Source organism: Falco biarmicus, chromosome 6 (genome assembly GCF_023638135.1).
Source record: "Falco biarmicus isolate bFalBia1 chromosome 6, bFalBia1.pri, whole genome shotgun sequence".
In the NCBI taxonomy this organism is placed as follows: domain Eukaryota; kingdom Metazoa; phylum Chordata; class Aves; order Falconiformes; family Falconidae; genus Falco; species Falco biarmicus.
The window spans coordinates 67,385,996-67,401,488 of record NC_079293.1 but is presented as its reverse complement, the minus strand read 5'-3'; positions in this window follow the sequence as shown (position 1 = coordinate 67,401,488).

The window sequence follows — 15,493 nt, the reverse complement described above, 5'->3', positions numbered from 1 at the left end:
GGTTAACCCTGTGATCCATTACTATGACTACATATTCTTCCTCCTAAAACATTTCCAAATGATGAGTTCTGGTATATAGAGAAAATTTTGGCATTAATCCCTAACAGTGTGATGACTTTGTACTTAATATTATTAAATTTCTACTCCTATTATGCCAGCCCTCAAGGTCATCCCAATTACTCTAGTATTGTATCATCTCAGTTCTCTGTGGTACTAAAAATACCCCAACAAGTCACTGGAGAGAGCCTGACGTGAGATCAAGCCTCAGCACCAAGTCCTTCAGAAACTGCCCTTGTCTACATCCATCTAAGCATACCATTTTCTTGTCAGCACCAGGTGCGGTTGCCTTCCCCTTTCACCAGCCAGCCTACCGCTCTTGTACGTATCCCCATCTCTCCAGTCTGAACCGTGCTGCCAGATTCATGGGTTTGATGAGTCCAGGGAGATTATAGCTGTTGCAGTTCTTTTGACCATAAAGCCAATATTATATCACAGACAAATGTGTGTGGGATAATATACCAATGCAAAACTTTTATTCTGTCCCATTTTCAGTGTCCTTGATTGTTTCTAGTGCTCAACTGTTTGTCCTTCAGATCAAGACATATGGAAAGACTGCCTGTAAAAAACTTTCTGTGGCTACACCTGTTTTGCAAAACTAATCAGAGCGTAGGCAAAAATTACACTGATACATAAATTTGGATAGCTTTAATACATTGCAAAAAATGAAGGCTTCCCGAAAACTCTCTATTTTTTTAATTCACAACAGACTTTACGTTTACAGGAAACCACTTCTAAAATGCACCAGATTGCAGTATTTTTCGTGTCAGCTAGTTAAAGTGTTCCCAACAGCTTTTCTTTTGCCTACCCTCCAAGCTCACTTCTCTCAGTTCAGCCTGGAATTCCATTATAATTGAGCTGATCCAATTTTTGCTCAAACCACTTTCACCGCTGGCAGTCACCAGCCTCATATGAAATAACTTTGCAAGGCTGACAAAAACTGGAATTTGATCTCCTATGCAGGTCCATGCTTTGCAAACATATTCTGGTAAAAGTAGGAAGAGATTGCATCATTAAAGCCTGCAGTCAATTCAAAAGACTTTTCTCATCGCACTTTGTGACTTTGCAAAGAAGCGTTCGGAACTTTCACACACAGAACAGACCGAAGTTGCCCATTTCCTTCATCATCATAGGGTGGAATTAAAACCTTTTGGCCAAGCTGCCTAATAGGCAGCTGCTTGCAATTAGATGGAGCATTACATCCATTTCTTAACTAACTTCACAACTGGATAACTACAGTATGAGCAATATACCATGAAAATTTGCCAGCATGTTTAACTTATCTGCATTTCTGGTGGTTTCTGTACCTTGCCCTCATTTTTCCAGTTCGCTCGCATACTGTCTGACGCTAACAGTTCCCACCCTGTCGCAATATGGCTGCTTATAAAGCTTTAAGCAAGACTTTTGTCAGTCTTTACGTAGATGTGCAGCTCTGTGGCAGGACATAGGTTGCAAAACTAATGCATTTGATCTTTCTAAAAATAGCCTTAGTGTCTGAGCAGAAAGCCAGTGATATCATGTTTTTTATATACTGCACTTTCATTTCCCCTGCTAAACTGACGTTAAGTCCCAGTCATCTTGCTCACACAAATAGCCTTGCTGACGTGGTTTTGCACAGAAAATCAAGAAAATTAATTTTCACTGTTTCTTCCAAAAGTAGAAACAAAGTGAACAGTACTTATGAAGAAAATGGCATTTGCTACCCCTTAAAAAAAGATGTCGCAAATTAAGAGACAGAATGTCTTTTCTCAAAGCCTATGTAAGAGAAAACACATCTAGATTCAAAAGTGATAAATTCTGCAAATGTAAAGATACTAAAAAAGTAAATTAATAGAATTCGTGCTCCCTATTAGTTACTCTGCTCTACTGGAAAGCATTAATATCCACAGGACCATAATATTAATGCAACTGGCCTTAAGGTAAGTTCAAAGACCAATAGGATGTATGGGAATCTATAGTGCTCAACCTGTGCAAATCCATTTGATGAATTTCCTCGTTCCCTGCCTAAGAAAATAAACAGTTTGGGCCTTGACAATTTTACTTTCTGGAGAAGAGTGAAGTGGGAAAAATGTAGCAGACAGACCAAGGACAGGGTGACAGGTGGCAAAGATCTCCTTCCTTCTGTGGACTCAAGGGAGAGGCACTGGAGGGTGTCATTTAAGGACAAAGGAGACCAGTTTGATATGACGGTTGAGGAAAGGCAAAGGCAGAAGGACAACACAAGAATGGTATAAACTGGGGTAGAACAAGCAGATGAAAGGAAGAGCAGGTTACTCTGAGATGCCAGGCAACAAATCCTGGGGCGTTAATGTGCACTGTGGGTGTCCCCCATGGATTCTTGCTGCCTCCACTGTTGTTGGGAGAATTGCTGGGCAACCACCCTACTGAGGTGAAGACCATGAGTGCCTTGTCTCACTCCACCCGAATGAAGGACAAGCCTACCAGGATTTATTGTCTAACAACAGGCAGCTTCTCCCCCAGTGATACAGGCTGGTATAATCTCGGGAGAAAGACAGGACACAGTGGACTCTGTACGCCCGTTCCAATGCTAGGGGGGGGAAAAATCTGAAGTTTTCAATGGGGGTTAATAAAGGAAGCATATCTAATATGGTGCAGGGACAGAAAAACATGCACTTAAAAACAAGCTGATATTCTTTATATTAACAATATTTAGTCTTTTATTAGCATTTCTCAAACCTACTCCAAATCAGAAATTTAAGCCTACCTTGACAGTTCACCTTCTGGCCAAACTCACAAGCCACTAAGCACAGCTGATATGTCCAGAATGAAAAATGTGTTTCAGGGACTATGTGTGAAAAAGGGGAAGGGGGAGAGAACCAAAGCTGTGAGCATTTATTGGTCTCTCGTTCTTAATTTTTTAGTTCACAGAACTACCTTGACAAAGATGGGCTTCCTAAAACCCACAGGTTTAAACTATATCTATAACCAAGGATCTCAAATACGGGTCCAAAATTTCATAAACTGGATAGTTTGCAGATTTCAAAGAATTTACTCTCTGGTATCCAAACTGCAATCTAAGTCACTGATAAGCTTGCACTGAAAACAAGGGGAACAGGAATTAGTTTTTCTAAGAGAAGTAGGACAAAAGCTATCTTAAAAGAACTAACTTCAAAGAAAGGAGGTCAAATAACCTGCTGTCACGTAACACATCATTACGTTGGCATTCTCCTTGGCTCTTGAATTTAAACTTTGCAGAGAGGATAAGGATACTAGAAACTAAGACCTTGGAGTTTCCACTTCCTGTTAGTAACCATGCTTTACTGGAAGAAATTAATAACTATAAATGTGTCATGGGATGCAATATTACTGAAAATTTTAGCTGGAAAGAACCATCGCATGCTTTCTCCCTCTCCCATCCCTACACACATATCCTGTGACACAGGGTTTTCTTTCTTTTCCCATGTTCAATAGCATGTCCAATCTAACTTTCAGAGCCTGTTTGTTTACTAAGAAAAACCCAGTCTTCAGACAGTCAGTGCAGAGAAATTTTTGAAAATCATACTGTATCAAAAAGCTTTCAAAAGAGCATTCAGAATCACTAGCCAACATAGAAAACAGAAAGATTCCTTCAGGTGGCTCACCATGCCCTGAAAGTCTTGGTTGCCTTGACTTACCCAAGCAAAATTAGTATCACAGCTGATCTCAGAGGTGATTTTATGTGGCCAAAATGGAATAATATCACTTTGAAAATACTTCTGTGCAACAAAAGATCCATATTTCTAGCACTTTATTCTCACTGACAGCTTGTATCTCCCAGGGGTGGCCATGCTGCACCTCCCAAGTCCGGCTTTTCAGCAGCATCAAGCTTTCCTGTAACGTAGCATAAGATGCGTAAGGTTAGAGACACAAGAGAGACTTGGGCATGGCAGATGCCCATGTTTGCGACCATCTAATTGCCCAAAACATGTACATTGTCTGTAATGTGCTCCCTTGAGCACCTGAAGACATGGTGGCTCAGAGAAGTCCTTTGCAGCCCATACATGCAAAGCGTCAGAACCAACGCCCAGGCATACTCCCATCACCTGCACAAAACGCTGGACGAAGGAAGGAAGCTATTTGTTATGCCCATTCCCACCACCACCTTTTTTAAAATCACTGGCTCACAGTTAGAGCACAGATGTAGAGGGGGTTGGAGGGTGGGTGGACACCCAATGCTGCAATCCCTCTTCTTCCTAAGGACACTTAGAGCTGTTCAAAGTAAATGCCTAAACAGTGTTTGCAGTCATTCTCACATCATAGTCTGACGCAAATGCGTTCAAATTAAAGTGAAATAGGTGCCACAAGAGAAATAAAAATACTTCCAATGCAAAGTTTTAGCCCTTTTTTATTGGTAACCTAAGTAATTTTTTCACCTGACCTGCAGTGCGTTATGAATCCCACCTGTGCACAATGCAAGGCAGACTATGCATGCAGTGCCTTATTGCAGTCTCATCCAGGGAGTCTCTTGTTTCACACACACACCCTCCTTAAATATATGTTTTGATAGTAAACTTAATGGATTATGAGGGCTGCTCAGTTTTGATGCAGAAACCATTACTCTAAAACACACAAGCAATAACCTATTAGCAAGCACCCACAGTTAAAATGCCAGCCAACTGTCTACATTTCAGAAAGGTTTTTGTCTGTAGTGTGAAAAAGAAAATGTGCAAATCAGCTACAAAAGAAGGAAAGCCGAGGTCAGGGCAGTTCCCTGGAGCTCTCCCTGTTTACAAACATGGAGCGAGCTTGCAGAAAACTGGAATGAAGTTAATCTAAATGTTAGTGTAACTGAGATTGGAAACTGGCTCTGTATGCACCTCTGTAGAGATATCACACTTCTAGATTAAATGTGAGAAAAAATGTCCTTTTATAATCATCACCTCATTGTTAGGCAGCAGATCTTACCACAAAACGTTTGATGTTTGTCACTGACAAGAAGGTTCTATCCTTCTCACATGATGTGACACAGTTTCTGGCCCCAGACTCAGAATATATCAGCCGATGTCAACACTTTCTCCTTCCACTTTCTAAATATTGCTGATCAGGCCAAGTTTCATTTCACTGAAAAGGCCACTTTCTTTCCTGGCTGGGTGGAAGAGAGAAATTCAGAAGGGTTCAGACACGATAGCTGCATCTCTGTCAGTTTAGACTGCAGCCTCTCCGTATTTCAGCTGACAAGTTCCCTAGATGGCAAGCATGCAAGGCAGCAAAATGTGAATTTGCTGGTGGGGTATGGGTGCTTGGACCATTCTTAACCACTCTGCCTCCTCTTCTCCAACTCCCCGTCGCTCAAGACCCTTCTGCCAAAAGAGGTACTCGTGGAAAGAGCTGCAAGAGTGAAAGCAGAAATCTTTACAAGCGTTTTGCTGAACTAAACCACTGAATTTCAGGATGCCATGCCCACCCTTTTTATGTCAGCTTTGCAAAAGAGTTCAGTTAAAGTTTATGAGAAACATAGTTAGGGTAAACATTTTTTTGAGTTGCAGCTGAAACAGAGCTCTGCCACTATGACTGATGATGTTAGGTGCTAATGATACAACAGGGTGTCTGACAGCTGCTGGCTTTTGTCTTCTCTGATCCTATCTAATGTATATGGTGTCCACCCTGGAGTATTCAGGCCATGTTTGTTGGTTTTGTTCAGTGTCTTTCTACATACATGTTCACACACATATTTTGTCCTTTATCCCTTTTTTATCAACTAGTCTAAACCAAAAGATCTCCAGGAAAAAAACCAGCAAGTACTTTCCATGTGTATGAAGTTACATGTCATTGGCAGTTTTTGCACTTGAAATTCACTTTATTCATGTTCTCAGAGTGCCTCCTTCACATGCACTCCTCCATATGTCTTCGTTACCTTGTGCTTTGTGTTCCTCGTCAGGAGTTACTGGCACTATGAAAATAGAATATTATTTTTTTTCACTTAGGATGTAAAAAATACTGTGCTCCTTCTGATGGAAAGTCTTTTTGAAAATACAGAAAGCTAGGCTGAGAGATTCCAAAAGTGGTGGCCCTGATAACGCAATGTCTACACTGAAAACTTAACATGGGTTTGTTTGCAGACATGGTAGCCCAAGAATATTTCTGTCCAAATCTGAGTATTTATTGGATAGAAAGCACAAGATAAAAAGACATTGAAACACAGCAAAGGATTTGAAATGGCAAGATGTTTTAACGGGAAGTCCCTTTGGTGGGTAGAGGACATCCAGTTCTGATTTCTTATTCAATTAGGCTCTTTATTTTGGGCCAAACAGAAAATGTGATTTCACTCAGGGAATGTCAAGTTGGTCCCTTTGAGAGCTGTACGGATGTTCTGCTCTTGGCAAAAACAAACAAAAGGGTGGAGAAATGGGATAGTGCAATATAGGAAAAAAACAGGGGTGCTTGTTTCCAGAAGCAAAGGAGTTGGTCAGTCAGGTCACCTACTCTGGGGTGGCAGGTGAGCCACGGTTGCTTTTGCTTTAGACCTTGGGCTCACCTGGGACGTTATCTGTGTCTAACCAAGTCCTTTTCCTTCTGCGTAATTCAGTAGGTCTCTAAAATATGGCAAAGCAGGGAATGCAAGACAAAGGACTCTGCAGGGAAAGAGCAAGCAGAGAAGGAGGAAGAAGGTGCAAGGTGGCGGCCATGGGGTACGGGCACAGCAAGGGCCACAAGAAAGTGGCAGGTGGAGTGCAGTCGCAGACACTGAAGCTCAGTTCCATCCCATGGCATGGGTGAAGGGGCCTCCTGGCCGGGCTAGTCTGGATCACCCAGTGACTGAGGCTTGCTAATAAAGGGAAAAGCCTCCACAGCATAGGAGGCCTTCTGCTGGGGAATTCCCTAAATGTCTGCTCTGCCCAAAGCTTCCCTTTTCTCAAGATGCCAAAAAAAGCAGGGGGGGGGCGGGGGGGAAGGGAAACACAGGCTTTCATTATTTCAGTCACCATTTAGGACTGAAACACAATATACAAATTTTGTTCTAATATCCAGTTCCCACACCTTTTTTGTTTGCCAGATAGGAACTTCAGGCTTTGATGCTACGAATAGACTTTCTCGTCTGTACTAATTTTTCAGTTCATCTCTTTTTCATCCTCTTCGGTACTACTCATTGCTACAGGTAGTATAACACAAAACTGTATGCTTTTCTCCTCCTCTGAGTTCACAGTTTGTCCAGACGTGGAAGGACTTCGGGCTGGTGAGCCTGCACGGCTCCGTTACCTCACTGCCCACTCAGCAGCCCACAGCTGGCAAAACACATAGCACTGGTCCTGAAGACATCCTTTTTCTCTGTGCAGGCATGCTAAAGAAGCAGACAAATCTGCATGGAAAAGGCAAAAAAAAGGAAGTTCAGCTGGGTAAGCTTTATTTCTGGTACCACAGCACTGCTACAACTACTTTACGTAGATGGAGTCTTCTGTGGTTCAATAAAGAGAAGAGACAATCTCTTCTTTGATTAATGTAGCCACAGATATTACCTGAATCTGTGCTGCAATTGTCCCCTGCATGATAATGTCACTGCCTAACTCCCCTTCTTCACAGCAGCACAGGTCAGCTCCACACGCACCCCAAGTGCACTAGAAGACCTGCGTGCTTTCCTTTTGCTTGGTGTCGAAACCAGAACCCTTACTCTGTGCATGTTCCCTGTACTGAAATGAGGACCATTGTTCTGAAGTATGTCCAGGATATTACAGACTAAAGCAGTATGAACATTCACTCTAGTAAACAGATCTCTATTTAATTAAATTGCATGAGTACTATAAACTCAGAAAAAGAGAAGTATCTGAAATATAGGTTGATTTAATCCTCTGGAGACAATAGTCTAACAATACATGTGTCCAATTTTATTATTCCTGTGTCCAGAAATTACAGTATAAACCGATCGGTTGAGGGGAAAGTAAATCCTTGTTGGCAAACGGACAGCATTCGTTCACCAGTGAAACAAGTTGTACATTTTATTTGCCAAAAATGAATGATGAGCCAAAAAAGGCCTTTGTGAAGTGATTCAGCTTTTGAAAAGAGAAGTATTAAAAACCATATTTTTTTGTGAAAAACGTTTACCCCAAAATTTGAAACAGGTGAGATGTGCAGAAGTGATGCCATTATTCATAACGTATTTTAGTGGAATTTCAGGGTTATTTGTGTGATAGGGTTTGAGGCACATTGATTATGTTGCTGTCTCCTGGTTTTAGGTCGGCAGCTGATCCTCCCTTCATACCCAGGACAGGTCTCCTCCGTTTTTGCCGAAAGGCTCCAGGGGAAATCCTGGCCACCGGCCTCTGCAGGGACAGCCCGGCTTCCCTGGAGGGGAGTTTCCCATGCCCAAGTCCTGGAAGGCAAATGCTAAGAAAACCTGAGCCGAAGTGAGCAACAGGGCTGGGATTTGTTATGAGATTTTCTGGACTTCATTAGCAAAGCCAAGGCCCGGGAAGTGCAGGGACAGGACCCTCTACAGAAAACGCAGTCCGAAGCAAGGGGAGTAAAATACTAGCCCAGAGGTGCTCCCAGCGATGGGCACATAACACTGCACAGCTGGGCAGCAATTTGACTCATTTTTTCTATTATTATTTGATTGTCAAGGGGTGACTAGAAAAGGCCTTATATATATATATATATATATATATAATTTTTTACTTCCACAATTTTCAGGCAAATTTGAAGAAGCCTCTTTAGGTCATGCTTTACTACTGAGAATATCTTTTTCTCATATTACAGCTTTTGACAGTTACTTTATATCCCTATAGGTCCCAAGTGTGTCTGCTGGCCTTCAGGGGAATGGCAATACTAACTTATAAGAGGAACAAGAAGGGAGCAAGAAGAAACCTGAACAATATTTTTCTTCTTGCATGGATAATTTACTTGCTAAAAAAAAAAAAAAATTAAAAGATTCACATTGATCAAAACAAACAGGTTTTTTACAGATAAGAAATTTAAATTAATTATTTCAGTGTCTCCTTAAGGCAAAATATACTTATGTTCTCATTTTGAAAAATCTGAAGTGAAAGGGAATTTTTATTTCAAACTACATCAAAGTTGGTCTGACATAAAACTGGAGATGTCAAAGAAAATTTTACCTGGAAAAAAATGAAAGTATGTCTGTAGTGGTACAGAAACTCAAATTTCTTTTGAATTATGAGCTTTTAATGAACCATATAAATGTGTATGAATATAAGAGCACCATTTTCTTTTATATAGAATAATTAAGGTTGCATGGAAATAGAACAGTAGGTTTGCCTATTTCTTTTGGTGCAAATCATAATTACATAAAACGTTTACTAATAATTTCAAATATGTGGTGGGAATAGGTCTTCTCATTTTCCAAACTCAACAGTATGCAAAAAACCAAGCAAAAAATATCATCTATACTTCCCCAATCTTTCCCCAGGTATTAAAATAACTGCTACATCACAACCTCCAAGTAAAAAACATATTTATTTATGGTCATTTTCCATTGCCATTTCCTATGATGCAGACCTGTGCAAAAGTTTGGGTTACCCTACAACAGAATATTTTCCTTTTGAAAAATGAGAACTAGCAGGCCTTGGCTAAACAAAACCCTCTTCCTAGAATATTATCTAAAGACGTGGGAGAAAGGGCTGTTTTTAAAGTCACCTCTTTGTAAAACTTAAAATTTAGATAGAACAGAAAATAGAACCCAATTTTAATTAGGGTCTAATGGCCCCTCACTGGCTGTAGAAGAACTGTTTCAATTACACTGTGACCAGTGTCTTTGTATGTCAATAGCTGGAGCCTCTAATAATGCCAATAAACTATTTCTTTTGTTTCCTTTGTTGAACTGTTTGGTTTGAAGCTATAAATTGGGGACAACAGCATCAAGTGTCATCCTGTGCTTATGAAACCATTATGGGGTGCAGAACTGTTCTGGGGTTTTAAATGTCCATTTCTCACAGGACCTCTCACCGAGCTGGAGTGCATCTCCTCACTTGCCTGTTGTTCACGCTGTTCACACTCCAAGAAAGGGCAGAATTAAAAGATTACCAACCTCGGATCCAACTGTGATATACTCCTTTTCTCCTGTCAGTCTGACCAAAAAATACAGCGCTTGCCTTTTAAACTGACCTGATACTGCAGCTTGTTCTTAAATAATCAGCTAATTAAAATGTGACATATCACAAACACCGCAACTTTAAATAACTTCAGTCGCCTAAAAAAAGAACTGATAGCTTTTCCTAAGGGGAAAAGCACTAGTAGCTTACTAAGAAAGCTTAGCCTCCAAGGCCAGTCTAGCTAACTATGGCCTTAGGGCTTAATCCTTGCAAAGTCCATCTGGAGAATGTCCTAATTCCACTGCCTGCTCTTCACGATCATCCTTCTGCTTTTTTTTTCCCCACCCTTGCATCCGTTTAGTGTCCTCATTTGCTTTCTAATGACTTTCTAAAGTGAACTCCGCTCTGGTTTCTTTCCCAGATGACCTTTAGCTGGCTTTCCTTTCCTTGCTTCCCTACATCATGGCAAGGTGAGTCGTGATGCTCATATCTATATAAGCATCATACCAATACCATATGCTCCAGATACAGAGCAGGTAGCCAGCAACAAAGCTGAGCCATGATAAAACACACCTGTAACTTCCCAAAAGACTAGATGGAGCTGTGTAGGCATCTGAGCCACTTCTCCTGCACTTGGAAACAAGCAAAGGTGCTGAAAGATTTTAGCCCTGGTAGCCAGGGCCAATGCTTTATGTCAGATATTTCCAGTGTAATTTCTTGTGGAGCCTGCTGCTTTTCTCAGCCTCCAATAATTCATCTTAGCAGTGTCAGAGATGAAGCAGTGACTCCTTTCTGGACAAGGTTGTGTGTCAAAGCGAGAGGATTTCAAGGATTTCTGCCAACCTGATTCTCAAATACTGCAAGTACTATGAAACCCTTGTTCTTCTTGGGGTTGTTATTAATCAGCTATCAGAGCTGTCATGTAATTACTGCAAAGATACTTTCATTTGGAGAGAAATGTAGCAATCATAGCCTGTTTTCTGGTATCGGGGGGGTGGGGGTGTTCACCTTTAGAGTATGAACCCAGTTTCTTAACTGCAGTCTTTAATTCAGAGGTGTTCTCCCTTTTACATACCCCTAACTTTCTTGCCTGAGAAAGACAAGCACGGAGAAGGGGCAGAGTGCACCCCTGCATAGCAAATGTAAAGCCTGCTCGTCTCAGGCTGCTTGTCTCGTACCTCCCAGGGACCCCTGGAGAAGAAATCTGAGGATCTCTAGCGATATGTGGGCCAACAGCCGACAAGCAGGAACCCAGAAGTCCTCACAGAAGGAAGTGAAAATACTGCAGTGTTGTAATCACTGTAACCTTACACGTACGAGAACATAAGGCAAATGAGACAGTTCATCCTTGCTGCAATTTCTTGTTACTTACACGCCAGTTTTCAAGCACAGACTCTTTAAGCAATTAAGTCTTGCAGTTAAAAGAGCTTGTGGGAGCCTTGTAGTGGCAGTAATTCTTTCATGTCCTGACACACTGACCTGAAACGCTCAATTCCCTTTACAGCATCAGGCATCTTAGTAACAGGGAAATCTTTGATAGCGAGGGTTTGACAACCTGACAATACGGTTAAATTTCCGAAGTGAAAAACTCCTGGGGTAAAAATAAGGTGGGTTAAACAGATACACCTAGGCTAATAACTAGGTACCTGTTTACACTTATTAGTCACCTCATTAAAAGTATTACTCTAAATAACATGCCAGTTATATTTGTTAAACCCATTTCACAGGAAGCTTAACTAAAAAGGAAAGAGGTTAAGGGCCAGATTTTAACCTCTGCATAAGTAGGTGGCTAATCACGGCTTCAGACACGCCTGGTGGAGGGGGAGGCCCTGAATCAGGGCAGCACGAAGAGGTAGGTGCATGCATAATCACTTCCACAGTGCCTGAGCTTAAGGCATGTTGTGGGATTGGGGTCTGAGCAAGAGGAGCAAACACTAGCAGAGCTGGGAATACCTTTTACTGCTCCGGGGATAATGCTTTTCTCTTTACGGGGAGGCTTTTAAATTATCTCTCAGTATAGCATATTAACAACCTTGGTTTTTTCTGAGTGCTGGTCTGCATATGTGGTGTGCCTGCAGATGCTGTGTGAGTTGTTCCAGCTCCCCTCAGCCCTGCCAGGTCTCTTCAGTCCTGACTTGCACACTGTCCTGCTCCACTTCTATCAACAGCAGAGGTTACCAGCTGTGGGATGCACTCTTATATTCTAGGAACTATGATGTTATTACCAAATTTATTTTTCCATGTAACTTGAGAGAGGAATAAAAAGCAGATTCTCAGCTAGCACAGATCATCACGGCTCATTTGTGATGGGGGAGGTTCATCATACTACCCAGAACAATGTTGATCGTTATCAAACAGGGATTTGACTCTCAAAACCCAGGCACTGGGGAGACTCCACCAGCCCTCCACCAGCCCTGACCTCCAGAAGGGCTAGATGGGTGGATAATTCCAAATAAAATGCCTTGGGTGCTACATGGGTTGGATCCCTCTTCCATTTTCAACACAGCTTTTATTTTTTTTGATTCTTGAACCAGATTCAAAAAGGCCTTTAACAGGCAGCAGGGGAAGGGGATGGGACTGAAGTCACTGTTTCTGCCATTTCCCCAGCTGCAAGCTGAGCTGTCAGCCAGTAGCCCCACGTGGGCCAGAGTCCACAGCACTCTCGTTCCTCTCTTCTTTGTCCTCTGGTGGGCTGCCTGCTCCTCCCCCATCCAGGTTTTTTTTGCACTTGTAAGGTAAAATTTCTTCCAGGCTGTAAACTGCATTGGTTCAGAGACTCTGACAAATGGCACAAAGTAAGCAAAAGGAGCCTACAGCTGGGGATGGGAAGTCACAGGCATGGGGAGGGTACAAGTGGGACCTTCCTCGACAGTGGTGCTGAGCTGTTGTATCAGCTCCCATGTATCCTGTAGACACAGCCCACACCCACCACCCTAAAAGCCCCTGTTCAGCTGTTGTCAAAACCCCAGAAGGCCTTTCCTGGTCAAAAGCTTTTGAGGTGTTTAGCTCCAGGGCTGTGTGCATTGCCAGGGTTGTCCTGACAATGAAAGCTGAGCAGCCTGGTGCCTACCCCACTGCCAAAGCGACCCAAGGTGACTGCCTGAGTAAGAGGGAATGTAGCAGGGTGGGGAAAGAAGAGCTCTGGGTGCTTGACCTTGCCCTCAGGACTACTTCATGATCACTGGTGGAGAAGGATATAAGGAAGACACTGGAGTGAGGGCTCTTACAGCTACCCATAGCACTGAAGTGGGGCATCTCATCCCTCCTGCAGAGTTTCAAAAGAAAAGATCCATCCTTGGTCAGCTGCATGGGCAATCAATGGTTTACACCTTGCACAGTGACAGGCCCAGAGCAGGGGAAGCCAGACATCTCCAAGTCAGATTCTGGAGGACCAGAAACCATGATGCACGAGGTGTCCCCTTGGGTAATTCCTGGCAGCTATGCTCAGGGTATTAACAAGGGGTGGGTCACTCTACTGCACATTGTGGAACCTACTCTGAGATGCTGTATAGGGTCTGGCTGAGCCCCATAGCAGCCCTCATGGTGCTGGGCTTGTGTTGGTAGCTAGAAAGGTGCTGATAACACACCAGTGTTATGGCTACTGCTGAGCAGTGCTCACACAGTATCAGGGGCTGTTTCTCCAATATTTCCCCCATACCAATAGGCTGGGGGGTGGGCAAGATCTCGGGAGGGGATATAGCCAGGACAGCTGACCCAAAGTGACCAGTTCCATACCATATAACAACTGCTCAGATATAAAAGCTAAGAGAAAGGAGAAGGCAAGGGGGACATTTGTTATTTACAACATTTGTCTTCCAGAGCAATCGCTAAACGAACTGAAGCCCTGCTTCCCGGGAAATGGCTGAACATTGCCTGCTGATGGGAAGTAGGGAATAACATTTTTTGTCTTCCTTCACTTCCACACACATGACTTTTGTTATTGTTTTGTTAACTGCCTCTTTCTTCACCCACAAAGGGGGTTTTTTTTCCATCTTATTTTCTCTTCCCCTGCTCTGCTGAGGAGGGGAGTGATAGTGCAGCTTGGTGGGCACCTAGTATCCAGCCAAGGTCAACCCACCACAGATGCCAAATCCTCCTCAAGGACTCAACAAGCATCCCAAAGCCCTCACACAGGGTTTAGGGCTCTGTGCAGGCAGTCAGACATCAGCAGGTGTTGTGCCATTTAACCTGTAGGCAACCATGCTCTTTATTGGATTGGGCCTGCCAGATCAGATCTTGAAAGTTATTTGTGTTTGTGCTTCGCTCAGCAGTGTGTGTAAGAGAGCAGAAATGCAAGCTATGTAGATATCCATCCTCTGTCAGTGCCTAAGAACAGCTGAAATAATTAACAGATGGTGATGAAAGTGACCCACAAGAGAATCACATAACTCCATCCTAAACAAGCCTAGATAAAATTATTGTTGCAGAGGTAAAGGGATAATAGCAACAGGCTTCATTAAAGGAAAAGGAGACTTTTAATCTCCTGTACAGGGACAAGTTTCTCTTGCTGGAGATAATACCTGTAGGAATAAAAGAATCCTAATCTTCCCATGTTACCTTATGAAATACTTTGAAATGCGTTACTGGAAACTTACTTTAAATACATATCAAGGCTACTCATAAGGGGTAGAAATCATTCTGATTTACCAGAACAAAGAAAAGAGGTTTGTGTAGTTGTTTCTACAGGATTTAGCTTATTTACCTCACAGCTGGATTATAGACATACTGAAAAATGACCAGAGGCTTGATTTAAGTTGAAACATATATTATTCAATAAAGAGTCCAAGTCAGTAATTTAAGATCTAAATTGGTTCAGCAGGTTTTTAAGAGGGAGAAAGGTATTTAAAGAACCATAAATTCACAGGTATACTGCATTATATCCAATCACCCATTTAAACTTCTGAAATACCTTAAGTATACGTGAGATGAGATGACAACTTCCTAATTTTCTAATTGGAGTCTCGTCATGATACATTGCCTGTTTGGAGCTCTGTGGCTGCCAGGAGACAGGCAGAGCCTGGGCAGCGCTGCAGGAAGAGGATGCAATGGCAAGCCCCCCCCCCCCCGGCACCCCACTGCACAGTACATGTCTGGAGGACATCAGCTGAGTGGGTCCAAAGATTGTCTCTCTTCAGGAAACACAGCAAAATCTCCCTTTTTAGAAAAGTCTTCTCACCAGAAAAGTAACTTGGAACAGATATGCTTCCATGTCCCGTTAGTCTGCCTTTACTCTACAAAATAGGAGAGAAAAGTAAGGAAAATTACTAGTGAAGTCATGGGAAGATGAAAGCCACTTTGAGTTTGAGTTTGAAGAGGAAGAATTCAGTGGAGACTGCATTGTTGCTGCTGATTTTATGTAGAGCGTACTCAGATACTAACAAGATTATATAACCCAGATAGGTGCCTAGATAATCAGGCAGACTGACTGAGCTTATTTGTTTGCTTGTTTTTTT